The sequence below is a fragment of the Stylophora pistillata genome, chromosome 2 (genome assembly GCF_964205215.1).
Source record: "Stylophora pistillata chromosome 2, jaStyPist1.2, whole genome shotgun sequence".
In the NCBI taxonomy this organism is placed as follows: Eukaryota; Metazoa; Cnidaria; class Anthozoa; order Scleractinia; family Pocilloporidae; genus Stylophora; species Stylophora pistillata.
Window position 1 is genome coordinate 26,678,096 of NC_142520.1, and position 13,995 is coordinate 26,692,090.

A 13,995-nucleotide genomic window follows, 5' to 3' on the forward strand; every position below is an offset into this window, starting at 1 on the left:
TTGGCCTGACAACAAAACAAGTAATTGCAGAATTTAATCAAGGTATTCACAAAAAGGAAGAGAGTGCGTGTACGCGGTATAAAGGTCTTTCCGGCGAAAATAAAACTATTGACGTGCTGTGACGGAATTTTTTGATGGTTTGGGTGAACATGGATTACAATTTTTAAATGATAATGATGTCTTTCATATTGCGGAATCTGGTGACTAATAGTCTAGACCGCAATGTTATTAACCTGCGGTGTGCGTTCGGCACATGCGCAGAAACAGTTAAAAAACATGTGCTCGAGTGCACGAGAGAACCGCCATGTCGAAACTTGTACTCGCTATGTACTCGTTGGGTTGTTTTACTAAGCGTGGCCGCCCCGTTTTATTCTGTCACTGTTAGAAATTTCTGATTAAGTATTTGTTGATTAAAGTCGATTAATTCAGTCCTGTGGTTTACTTACATACATCACTAGATAATTTAATGGCCATATGTTTGTACTCAAAGGGCGTGGAGGGATGAAAATTGCACAATCACTTAAACAACAAAAACGGGGCGAACTCGTATGTTTTGATAAAACAACACCAATTATTGTTCAAGTAACCGAAAAAAGTTTTGTTACAGTTTTAAAGGATTGCCAACCTAACCTTTGCTCCTTGGGCCGATTCGCGAGAAAATATTTATCTGACCTAACAACGGCACCTATTACGCATGACTGATAAAGCATAAATTAAAAAAAAGAAAAAAGAAAAGAAAAAGAAATTGTTTCGATAACACAAGACCCAGTAGCGTAGAATTAACCAAAAAACTTTTTCTGGCAGTTTTTAAAGTGCCACTACGACGAAAATTTTTGTCTCTGGTTTTCACATTTTTTAGCGCCAATCAAGTTAATATGGTTAGAATTGTACTATGTGATAGTTTTTAGGTCGATGGAAGCGAAATACGCCTTGATATAGCTGGCCGAAATTCACGAAAAACCCGTCCGCCATTACTCAGCTCGCAAACCGAGAGCCAGTGACTGAACTGAGAAGCGGTTTTACGCATGAGCTGGCCTGTGACGTCATATGCGCACTTTTGCATCGTGCTTCGTGTGTTGTGAGAGATTCGACAGTGGAAATTCTAGGCGTTTTATAAGATGTATTCATCCTCGAATTCTTCTTCCAAGCGGCATACAAATTTAGCCACGTTTTTTAGGTCGAGCTGCGCATATGACGTCACCTCCGAAAGGCTCCAACTAGTGCCAACTCTGTTTGCCACACGCGGCCATTTTTGAATTGAGTAATGGCGGGCGACCAAAAACGAAAAACAAGGTTCAAATAATCATACTTCCCGTGAGGATTTTGCGATTAAACTTGGCATGGTAAGTGCTTCTTACTTCTAGCTTCCAGAAGTGAAAAGAAAAGGCAATGCGAAATTTTGGTCATAGTGGCACTTTAAGAACTTTGTCCAACTGATCTTCTTTCCGAAACACGATTCACGGGTAAATATTTCATTATCTGAGCAAACAACGGTACATTTTACGCATTACAGACTGATAAAGCATACAAAACCCACTCAATGAAGAACATGACATATCAATAGGCTTGCTCCATAACAAAAGATCGGTCTTAGTTCCTGTTTGGGGATATAAAAGATCTGTTGAATAAAGCATTGGCCTCAGTGGTAGAAACCTTTACTGGAAGTCAAACCTTTTTTAGTTCGTTTAAACTCGCTTTAATCGTGAAAGTTTCCATTTTTCTCGCTTCGTTTTCGCTGGCTGTTTTTTGCGTTAGTGCATACGCATTCAACACTAAAGAACATGTGAAGCGTTTCTTTCGTCCCGAGCACCGAGACCTTTTACCAAAGACAACGAGCCTGCAGCTACTAGATGAACCCCGCCCAAAGCTGCTGACAAAACATGACGAGTCTACCCAATGCTTAGCTGTCTGTGAGGGAGATTGTGAAAAAATTCAAAGTCAAGAGATTTCTGACGTTAAGGATTTCTCGCCTTTATTTAATTTCTGAGTCCTCTGCTTTGGTTTTAAGTAATACGGATCTTTCTCAATGCACTCCAAGGCTCTATGGTCTAACCTCATTGTAAGAGTGGTCTTGCCATACCTTATCACGACTGCTCGTTTTTTTTTTCCTAACAGGAGGCCGATAACTTTCGCAAATTTCAGTTCGACGATGACGCAGCGGACTGTATTTTAGCGTCTACTGTTGTGTTCGCTAAGCCTCCTTACAAGTGTCAGTGGCTTGAATTGTACCAGTTTGACTGCTGTCGAGCCTACAATGCAAAATTCGAAAAGAATAACAAAGATTTTGGGTGGCATTCCCGACGGATGAGAATTCTGCTATAGGAAGCAATAACAGTGCCAGTGCGAATGCCTGAATAAACATAGGCCCGTGGAAAATTTGGAAGATATCAAGCCCGAGTAAGCGATGGCGAAGAAATTTCATCTATAAATAACCATGAACTTTTTCAGTCAATGAAAAGGATTGTTCGCGATACTCCGCCTAGTTTAATTTCGAACAACTTTCTAGCATGTTTTTATTCTTACGTGCAATACAACAGTGTAGTCTCAATATCTTTAGAGGGCTTTTGAAAAACAGCTTCATTATTGTACGAAATAAATGTTTTAATGTATCACTCCAGTATCATCACTCTCACTTGAATCAATTTATCTTTGAATACATATGCGCAATAATTAGGGAGTCAATTATTTCCACGAAGCTTTCCTAATGGGCGATGAGCTTCCAAATCTCTCCACCCAAACATAAAGGAAATCTCTATTCCTCTAAGAAAACAGGTTTATAAGTTCTTGTGTTCAATGTCTTAATCCTCATTTTTCTTTTTCTGTCCAACTATTATTATAACATAACCAAAGTAAAGCGCGCGCTCTGATTGGTCAATTTAGCGTCCCCCATTTGCCCATGGGTGTACGCTGCTGACGTGAGCAAATGCAAAGACTATTTTTCCGCGCGCGATTGTTTTTCTGGTCACGTAAGATTTGTTAAATAAAAGGGAACTCTTTAGCTACAATGTATCAATGTTATGTTATAAAACAAATGGTAAACACCACAGCGTACACTATTGAGTTATGGATGCACTTGGGAGGTTTGCTAAGCACTCAAGAAGCTAGAGTCGCTCTCGGCTATCGCCTCGAGCGACTCTTACGCTTCTTTCGTGCTTAGCAACCTCCCGCGTGCATCCATAACTCAATAGTGTACGCTGTGGTGTTTACCATTTGTTAATTTGTGTAGTCTCGTTTCTCTACTTGTTAATGCGATTAAAATCTACCTCGATCCTTTTTCAAATTTCTAGATCCTTAAGATCTAACTCACAAAAGAAAGATATTTCAACATCATGAATAAGAAATGTGAGACACTTTTACTTTTACTGTCAGATGAAGGTCATTCCGTTAAGTCAAACGGGGCGCTAAATGCCCTTGGTTACAAAGGAAACAAGTTAATAATCTCTTAATTGGACATGACATTTGTCTTTCTCGATGTAAAAATAACCTTATATTGGCACTTTCCGGGAATTATTGTACTTGTAGAGGTGGAGTTGCTTGTTTAAAAGTTACCTGACTGTTACATTTTCCGCAATGTACTGAAGCAAAAAAAACACCAATATTGAATTTTGTCTTACAATCAAGAACGTGTGTTTGAATACAACGAACCACAGAAAACAACATAATTTAGAATAAAACAGTTTTAGCAACTTTGGAAATACCAATTCTGTTAGAACTCATGCAAGAAGATACGCTTTTCAAACTTTGGAATCTCAAATTTTAAGCATGAAAATTTAGATTTGACTTTCTGAAATGTCACACTGTACAATGCACCTTTCCAACGAGGTGTTCATAACAACGCTTTGACGCAGGAAAACGGCACGATGTGATTAAAAAAGGTCACTTTTTTTTAATAGGAACACAATAAAAGGCCATTCGCGCGTTCTGGTACGATAATTACAGATTATTTCCGCAACAGCCACTTAACTTTCAAGGATTGATTACTTTGAGTAAAGCCTTGCCGGTAAAAAAATTTACCATGGCGTTGAGTTATTTTCTTCTTTTATTACATTTTTGCAAATGTCTCATTGAAACGTGTCAAGATTTTCAGCTGCACGTGAAGTCATACCAAGTTAGGGCAGCTTCTGTTTGCCAACAATTGACGTGGTGTATTAATCAACCGGATAAAATCTCAAGGCAACGACTTGATTGAAAGCAAACTACAAACACTCCACACACACCACACATCTCATTTTCCGCTTTCCTGATCTAAAATGTTTTTACACACCCATTTTCACCCAGTGCACAACTTTCGGCTCTCTGCTCAACATGAAGTCATACTTTTTGGTTTGTTTTTTCACGCTGGCCACTTCGGCTTCCGAAGGATTTCGTTCTCTCCAGCTTGGAAACCCAACGAACGCGCCTCCACAGGCCCAACTGATGCTGCAACAGATAAACTACCAACAGATGTTGCACCCCCAGGCCCAAAACTTCACGGCTGTGACTGCGATGGTGTGTGCAATGGTGTGCGATGGTGTCTGCGATGGTGTGTGCCCTGAACGAAAACAGACTTCCTTCGTATTTACAGGTACAAGAAAGCTTGGAACTTGCGTACTAACGTGTAAAATGAGAAGCAAGTAATCCAAATTCCATTCAAAATTTCCTCGAATGATTCTTCTCCATTACTGTTTAATAGTTTAGGACTGCTAGACCAAAGAAAAACAATTAAGTAACTTAGCTTAACATTTAAACAAAAATATTTACTTGTTAAACAATTCCTGTAGTTTCGATGATTTTAATCTGCCGTCTTTCAAAAGGATCAAACCAAGTACCTCAGCTACGAGAATTTCCATGTTTTGTGCCGTGGCTTCAGCCACCAGGCGAAGGAGAGCGAAAGAAGTACGTGTGCAGGCAGACATTTGACTGCTGCCGAGACTGCAATAACCAATTCTACAAATGCCTCTAAAAGAGAACCGTTTATGGCAATTGTATGAGGGGCGCCTACAAATGCATGTGCCAATGTATCGACAAGAGATCATTTGATGAGTTGCCTTACCAGCAGCCTGCTGCTCTCCCAGCCGAAGCAGGGACAAAGGCTTCATCTGAACAGGGCGCTCCTGGTGAGACGAAATAGATCACATGAGAAGAGCTTTTTTTTCTGTCAGCTGCCGACATGTTGTTTGTTGACTCTCTCGCACAAAACTTCTTTGTGTTTTCCACGGTTGATAGTGATTGAGGCTATGTAATAAGTTTCACAGTCACACATACTTTAACATTAAAAATTATAATATTGTTTGTTAGACGATGACACCTTTCTCCTTATTACTAAAGGACAAACCAAAAGAAAACTCCTCCAGAACAAAATACGGCGATAAAAAAAAAAACAGCATAACAAGGGACATTTGGGTAAAAGTCAAACTCTCTCCTTCTGATTTTCTTTACAACAAATTAGTGGACAAGCTCTCAACCAAAAGAATAAATCTCGTTTAAACTACCGATAAAGAAAAAGAAAAAAACACGTGTATGCTTTGCTCGGGAAAATTCTTCTGAAAAAGGAAAAATTCATCCCATGTAATTTATTACAGACCCCCTATAATATTTACTAATATCTACCCGTTCATTCTAGGCCGGGTTACCTAGTTAAGATAATTTAACACCGGTCTATGACCACTGTCCTTATCCCCCACATTTAATCTTGTTCTCGTTCTTACTACTCGTGGGGTTTATGATTTCAAACCTGTGGCGCTGCTTAAACCGCTTTATTGAAGACATCAATGAATGGAGAGAGAATGACTCAAAATAAAAATAAAAAATAAAATATATATATATATATATATATATATATATATATATATATATATATATACTGCAGACAGTGCACACTGTTTCGACCTATGTGGGTCTCATCAGTGCAGTGCAGACACTGGGCCAAGCTCTGGAATAAACCATTGCCTGGGCGCTACACTTGTGGGACCAAGTGCAGGCATGTTGCCTTGCGAGAGTGCTCAAATCACAACTAAGGTGATGAGCTTTGCTTTATATATATATATATAACTGCAGACAGTACTGTTTCGGCCTTCTGGGCCTCATCAGTGCAGTGCTAATGCTAGGATGGGGGAGAACCGAGACGGTCACCCCAAACGACCCAATATATATATTGTGGGAGGAAAAAGACAAGTAAACTACAAGTTCATCCCTACAAGCCTGTTTCGTGGTCGCCCACTCATCAGGGGATTTAATGAGAATAAACTTTACCATTGCTTATATACAATATAATTTGCATGATCTAACTAGTCTAATTTATGCAGCGCGAAATTGACAGTTTAGTTGTTGCGTAGGAGGGCTTTGCTTTTGTGGCGGCAAAATATATGAAAATCATATATTTTGAACTGCGGTATTTGATACGTATGAGGCACGATCCTAGCAGTAGATAGCGCTATTTAAGAAATAGCGAAAATCAGACCTGAAAAAAACCCCTATCGTTTGAACTTCAATAATTCGCAATCAAAGTCTGTTGTTTAGTCCGGATTTTTCGTTTATTTTTAGTGTGGAAGAGTATATATCCCAAGGAAAAGATATGGATATCATTGATTCAGATTCAAACCAAATATTCACGAAGAGAAAGCTAAGCAAAGTTCGTTAAGTTCATTAAGTTCGGTGTGTTGTTGTTTTAAACGCTTGATTTCTCTCAAGGCATCGTCCTTTTCCTTACACAAAGCGGTTGTTTGACTCTGTTGTTGTTCTAATTCCTGTTCTAATTGTTTAATTTCTTTGGTGTAGGAATCTGTTGTCGTAACACTTTCAAACTCAACGTCCTCAACAGCACTTGCGGAAAGGTTCTCCTCGATGGCGCTGTTTGTTGTTGTTGAAGCGATGTTCAGATTTCCTTTCAGACGCTCATTTACTACTGGATCCGTCCTCAGAGAGGGAGCTGGTCGCTTTCTTGGCGAAGTACGCCAGTTAAACTTCGTAAGAAAGATTCCATTACGTCTTTTTAAAGACATTCTCCCACCAAATCCTTTCTGGATTTCGCACGGTTCGAAATGGAGTAAACATACTTTCGTGTTGTTGTTCCAGTTAAAATTTCTGCCAGGATCTCTTCTGATTTTAGCAAGCCAGACCTTTTCAAGTGACGCTTCTTCTGGGTAGCTAAAGAAACCAACTTTTTTTCTCTCTTGGGCGCAGTAGTTCCTTTTTTAGTACAGTGAGGAACAGAACAGATGTATGACCGCGAAGCCATACCTGTAAGGTCCGCCGAGTCCTAAAATGCCTCGTTTCAGTGCTTGCCCCATTCTTCGTCCGAGCGGCAGCCATTTCATTGAAATCGGTGTACAAGAAAAAATTTCTCTCTCATGTCCCTTTTGGTTTTTAAGGGAAAAAATCGTCCACTACATTTCATTTACGTTTTTTAACCAAAGACATCATGATTGAGCCAACATGACTGGTAACATATAGAGAGGTGAAAAGCCTTTCATAGGGACACCAATTTCTACATAAGTAGCAAACAGTTTCTCTATTGCGTGACCATTGCGGCAGCGGAGTTTTTTTTTCGTCATGCGCAAGCACGCTCGATCATGACGTGATACGCAGCCCACATGCACAAACATCATCCTTGAATGGTAGCAGGACAAACCTCTTACTTAACTAGTGGCACTACACTCCTTGCATAAACATTTGGCACACAACCTTTTAACCACGTCTTTCCTGAGCACAATGAGCAAGTTACTTTCAATTTCCAAGATTAAGATTTCCCCACACCCCTTACACCCCCCGTACAAATTTGAATTCAATACACTGATTGACATCTTTAACAATTATTGAGCTAAGACCTCCATTATCATTTAGGAGTGGGAAGGGGGGAAGAGAAATGCATGGAATTGCTAGTTGCTTATGAAAATGTACTCCTATGGCTACCACAAACAACTCGTTAAAGTTAAATAATATCCTCAAACAAACTGGCTAATCGTAATCCTTTCATGACACAGCTTACCTTCATCCTCTGTATCTGCTTGTTGTGTCTTTATAGAGGCTAAATTGGGCCTTAATTTTCTGACATTTGCTCTCAGCTGTTCAAACATACTTCTGATATTTTCTAGGGGAGAAAGATTTTACAAAAAAACCTGGTTGAGGTTATAATTAAGAGACTGGAAACTTGGCCGGCGGAATCACTAGAATGATGTACCCCTTGTTTTAGAGTGACTCTTAAAAATCCGACTTTACTTTCTATCAATGGCTGAATTTTTTTTCATCTAGTCATGCCGTCGATGTATGATTTCGAAGCTTTTCACCAGAATTGCATGCATTAATAAGTTTTTTTTTTTCTTACCAAAGTTCAAACAATAGCAGATTACTTTCGTTTTTCATGCACTTTTAAAGCAACATATTAAAGAATTAATACTACTTTATGCTATAGTCTGGTGTTTTTCATAAATTGTGGAAGATAACTCGCGTTTATATAGTAAAACAATGAAAACTTATTTTTGTCAATAGCTGACCTTGACTCTTTCTGTCTCCTTGTTGAAACACCAATGACTCCAAGTTGCCACTAAGGTTTTGAACCTGACTTGTTATTTGATGGAGATCATCCGTGAGTTTGTCTGCACATCATAAAAGAAACAGCATGTTAAACCGATAACATTTTTTCTCAATATGCTTCTACAGATTTCATGGTAAAAAAAAAAAAAAATTGCGTGTAGGTAATGTATGACCTCAGTTAAAGGGAAACGCTCAACCAAATTGCCTTGCGAGAAAAGTGGCCATTCTCAACATTACTAGACTATATTTCTGCAACCTTGATCGAGGGCCAGCTTTTTGTACGCTCATCAAGTGGCTTGTAGTGCCTGTCGTCTATATGCTACGTTTTTTTTGGTCCTCTTCGTTCTGTGTTCATGATAGTGAAGCCATCGAAAAAGAGGTCTTCTTGTTTGGAAGGAAAGCTGCCATAGAATGAGAAAAGTTATTTTAAGACACCTTTAGGATTTAGCAAGAAAACAGGCAACCAATTTGTAGAAGCCATGCTACACAGCACTTCCGAGGAAGGTCAACCAGAAAGCTCCTTTCAGTACCTACAACCTCGGACAAAGCCTTTTGAGACACATTACAAAAATTCCTATTTTTTTTCACTCACCCTGACAAAAATGCTTACCGTCGCGAATGCAAAGACTGTTTCAACCCTTCCCTATTTCAATGTCGTTTGCGGTAACACAAGAAATGCATGCTTGAGCTGTTAAGCCCCAACAACATTGTACCAGGGGTGGGGAGGGAGGGGGGCAAGTTTGTTCTTTTTGGAAACAATTTTTGCATGACGGGAAATAAAAAATTGCATTGAAATGTTTCAACAGTTTTGTCCGGGATTGTAGGTTACCGTTAGACAAGGAAACGTTTACGATCTATCGCGAGCCTAGTCCTACGTAAGTTTTTGAGTGACCTTTCCCTTCCAGAAAAATTCAAATCAGATATATTTCTCTCAAATTTCATCCGGGTATCCTCTATTCCTTAAGCTCATTTTGAAACAAGACACATTTTTGTCATAGGTGGAGCGTGACGAGTTTGTTCTTAGGAGGCATAGTGCTTCTCCATTTACGAATTTTGAGAGAAATACAACTCGTAAAAATACAATACAACTCGTAAAAATACAATACAACTCGTAAAACTACAATACAACTCGTAAAAATACAATACAACTCGTAAAAATACAATACAACTCGTAAAAATACAATACAACTCGTAAAAATACAATACAACTCGTAAAAATACAATACAACTCGTAAAAATACTCAGCGATATTGCACAAAAAAACGTCTAATAAGATATATGTATTCACATTACACACATTTTGGTGAATGTAACACCATGAAGCCTAAATGCGTTCGAATTCTTCTTACCTCCGAGTTAAAGTTTCCCTTTCGACTGGAATCACTGAGACAATGTTTTAGCAGAATTTTAACAGCAGTGAGGAGTAAACTCCTGAAAATATTCCATAGTTTATAAAAACTTTAGCCTGCTTGCGGGCGGTAGTTTGTGTTTCCAAGCGTGAGACTCAGTGTGGAAATGTTCTGTCGCCATATTGGACGGGTGAAGATCTGGGACGAGTAACAAAGCGACGGGGAGGGGGAAAGGGGAGGACAAAAAAAACAGTCGCCTGCTTGTAGGCGGTAGTTTCTGTTTTAAAGTTCGAGAAACCAGACTCATAAGTAACATGTAGCTTCTCAAATATGGTAAGATAAACGAATTGAAACATATTGATATGAAGAAGATTATGATCAGTTTTCTAACAGCGAAACCGGATTGATGTTCGCCGAGTGATTTTCGTTTAGCGATTTTCGCCAAATCGTGTAACTTTGCTTGTGACTTACATCAAATAAAGGCTAAGAAGTAGAAGTATATTGCAACATTATAATCGCGTACTATACTATTACTTGTTAGCTCTCATCTGATGTAGGTTTTACAAGAGACGGCTACTCATAACGTTTAAGGGCACGGTTGCATGAAAGTGGGGACACCAGGTAAGTGGCGGACATCGAAATGGAAAGATTAATTTCTGTTTCACAAACATAAATATATCATCCCCCAAATTATATCCTACATAATGTTTTGCCTTAACTGTTTTGAAAATTGTTTTTTTGAACTAAGACATCAAGTCAATGAGGAAAGGCAGGGGGTACCGATGTCACCGATGGGTCAAACTTAATGGGGACAGGGTTTATGTTGGGAGGATCCTTCCCATGAACAAAATAATAGTGCCAGTACTCAGTAATGTCCTCTCCTGCAGGGAATGATCAAACTCAGACGACACAACTTAGATTGCGATGTGGTAACGGTAAGACTATTGTACAGCCCTTAGTCCTGATGTAATTTAATTAAGTTATAACTTAGACTGACTATGATAAGCTGTTGTCGTGATATTTAAAATAAATATAGTTATTTTACCAGAAGATTTAGAAAGTGACCAGCTCCAGGAACTGATACTTCTTAACACACACAAAAAAAAAAAAAACACAAAAAAGTAATATCAAGTAAATTTATCCAGTACGTAAACCCCCAGAAATTTTAAACATCACCAGGTATTTGTCGAAATCAGTATAACCCTCACCTAGATCACTATTTTATGTCAGTATTGACTTAGTACTTCCTTATGTATAGACCTTTTTGTTCAAGCCTCCGTTAAAGGTGGCATATCTGTCTTTATCAAATTGACGCTCCTCAAAATATGGCACGCTACTGAAGTCATTTTTTTAACTATTTACCTCTTTGGCTTCCTCCGATTTCGATCTGTAATCTCCTTCCCTGTAATCCATAGAACCAGCAGCAACAACGATCTGTTGTCAACGACCGCGATCATCCATGATCGCTGATAGATTAGTAGGACAAATTTCACAGATGAGTAAGGCGATGTAATTTGAAATAACTTGTCTTAAGTAAAAGGTAAACAATGTAGCCAAGACTCAGGGGTAAGAGCATTTTCAGAAGATTCATTTAGTATTAAGGCATCGAGTGTTATGTCATTGTCACGTAACCTTTTTTAAAAAAAACCGAAACTACTCTTAGAAGACTGACTGACTACTTTACCTCTGTTTACCTCCGGACCTGTCCATGGAAATGAAGCCCTGTCGCTTCGCGGAGCTTTAGTTTCTTCAGTTTCTATTTATCATGTTTGGAAGCTGGACATTTGCAGACCATGGTGAGTAAGCTTTGCTATCTCTGTAACTTTAAGAGTAGGTCAACCGAACTGCCGATGAGTCTTCACAAACAGTTCATGACTTCGGTTGAGAGCCGTCTACAATTAATTTGAGACCGGATATCTGCCTTTATATTTAGAGTAGACGGACTGTTTGGCGTAAGAAACTGTCCAATCGAATCCCAAACTGAAAACATTTTGATGTGGAAGGGTTTTTTTTGGTTCAATGATGTTTCTGAGAAAAAAAAGCGAGTAACTCAAGTCGCAAATCACTCCGAGGTGAGAAAGATGACTGAATTTTTTTTTTTAATCCAGCTTAGCTTCGCTAAGACTGTTCTTAACATATCTTAAGTTTTGAAACTATTGTTTTGTATTTCATTAGACCACTGGAGAGATTACAGGCACTTTCAAAATAAATTGTAATCCTTTACACTTAAAGTTTCTGAACTGATAAAATGCGAATACAAACTTTTAACTCTTGGAACAGAACTGGATCGGATTAACGAAGAAATGAGAAGTTACGGCCTCTGGACATTTCGAAAACTTTAGCTCGACGTAGTTTGACACGTCAAGATTAGCCATGAAACGAGCTCGTTATAGTAAACCCATCCTCGGAGACCCAGGGGCTTTGGGTCGATTTCAAGTTAGGGCATGAAAAGCCCCTGGGGACATTGTCTTACAAGACTAGTTCCAAACGTTCGCAGTCGCTCTGCCATCTGATTGGTGCCAGAAAATCTTTGTGTTTTTCTGCCCAATCAGAGTGAAGTGTGCTTTGGAGTCCTTTCGTGTGTTGTAACACGGACAAATACTATTAGCTCAGTTGCTCGCTATGCCTTGGGCCGTGCTACGGAGATTTGCGTGAGGTGAAAAGTTTCAGTCTCAGCACACAATGTAAGAGAAATCGATCAGATTGTCCACGAAAATCTTACCGGAAATTATACTGATTAGTTTCGCAAGTATCACTAGAGAAGGTGTTTTAAAGTTTGCGAGGTTTGTATACAACACGATGGTTGCAGTCAGTGATATGTCGCTTTAAACGTTAACCGAGATTTAAGCTTACATCTTTTCTAGATTTTTTGCATAATTTGTTGTGACTGAAACTTTGCCCATCCCGTGAAGTTATTTCGTCGCACGGGCCACGCAGGTATGTCGAGCAACGGGCGCTTTCGCCTACGAAGCTTTCTGCTTTCTGTGCGCGCCAAAATCTAATCTTCGCGTTGCAGTAAAGTCGTTCACAATACGGCTGAAGTTCGTGGACGACCTCCAGCAAGCGCTTAGAGAAAGCTCAGCTGTGTTTCCGGTTAGCTAAGTAAAATCTGAACAAAAACTTATTAACGAGAACATCGTGGAAAGGAGAGATTTTTTCGGGCAGTAACCGAAGGGGTTTGGAAAGAGTTTAATCTTTCAAATGCTGCCTAGAGCGTTGAAACTCTTGAGCTAAGAAGGCCACGGATTCTCTTCTAGTCCCTTGGTCATTGTCATTTCACCTCTTCTGTCGATTGTTGAAGACCAAGGTAAATACCTTTGATCATTGGGAATCGATCCGATGCTGCTTTCAATGGGGAAAACAAAACCAAAGACCAAGAAATAATGGATGGAAAGGGCGGGTTTGCTTTATTGCAAATGTCAGCTTTATAGTACAGGGTCATCTACTCACATCTAAGAAGCAAAAGTTTCCACGCTTTGCTTTTCTTTTTTTTCAAGTGAAGATGAGATTAGATTTTGGCACGCACAGAAAGTTGCGCAAGTACCAGTTGCTCGACGTACCTGTGTGGCCCGTGCGACGAAATAACTTCACGGGCTTGGAAAAGTTTCAGTCACAGCAAATTATGCAAAAATCCAGTCAGAACTGAATTTTTTTCACATCAAAGACAATTTTGGGCAAGGTTATTGCCCGAGTGATCTTAAACGCGCCTAACATGCACAGTAGTAAATTGTAGTCAGAAATGGCTTGTGATTGTGGTTCATTCTTGCATGATTCTCGATTATATGTTACGGTTTACAAATGTATTCATTGTTGACTCATTAATATTCATATTTTCGATTATCCAGACTCTCGATTATCGGGACTATTCGGGCCAGTCCACAGTGGTCCGGATAATCGAGGTTCGACTGTATTTGGAATGTTAATAAATACTTCCCGGTGAGTTCCCTTTTGATTTCCAGATGAGCCTGTTTAAATGCCTGGCAAGACTGAGAAATATAGCGGAAATCATCGAGTTCTAATTCATCGGAACGATCTGCATTTCAAACGTCTAATGTAAGAGTTTGAAATCTCAAACATTGCGCATAAGAGGCAAACAAGTTAAATCTTAAACTACGGCTCTAAATCAAATCATTAC

At 39.2% G+C, this 13,995-nt stretch overlaps 1 pseudogene; it reads left to right on the forward strand.

The window, feature by feature from the left end:
• The first annotated feature begins 4,211 nt into the window (after nt 1–4,211).
• LOC148738088 (uncharacterized) lies at nt 4,212–5,110 on the forward strand (annotated as a pseudogene).
• The last annotated feature ends 8,885 nt before the right edge of the window (nt 5,111–13,995 follow it).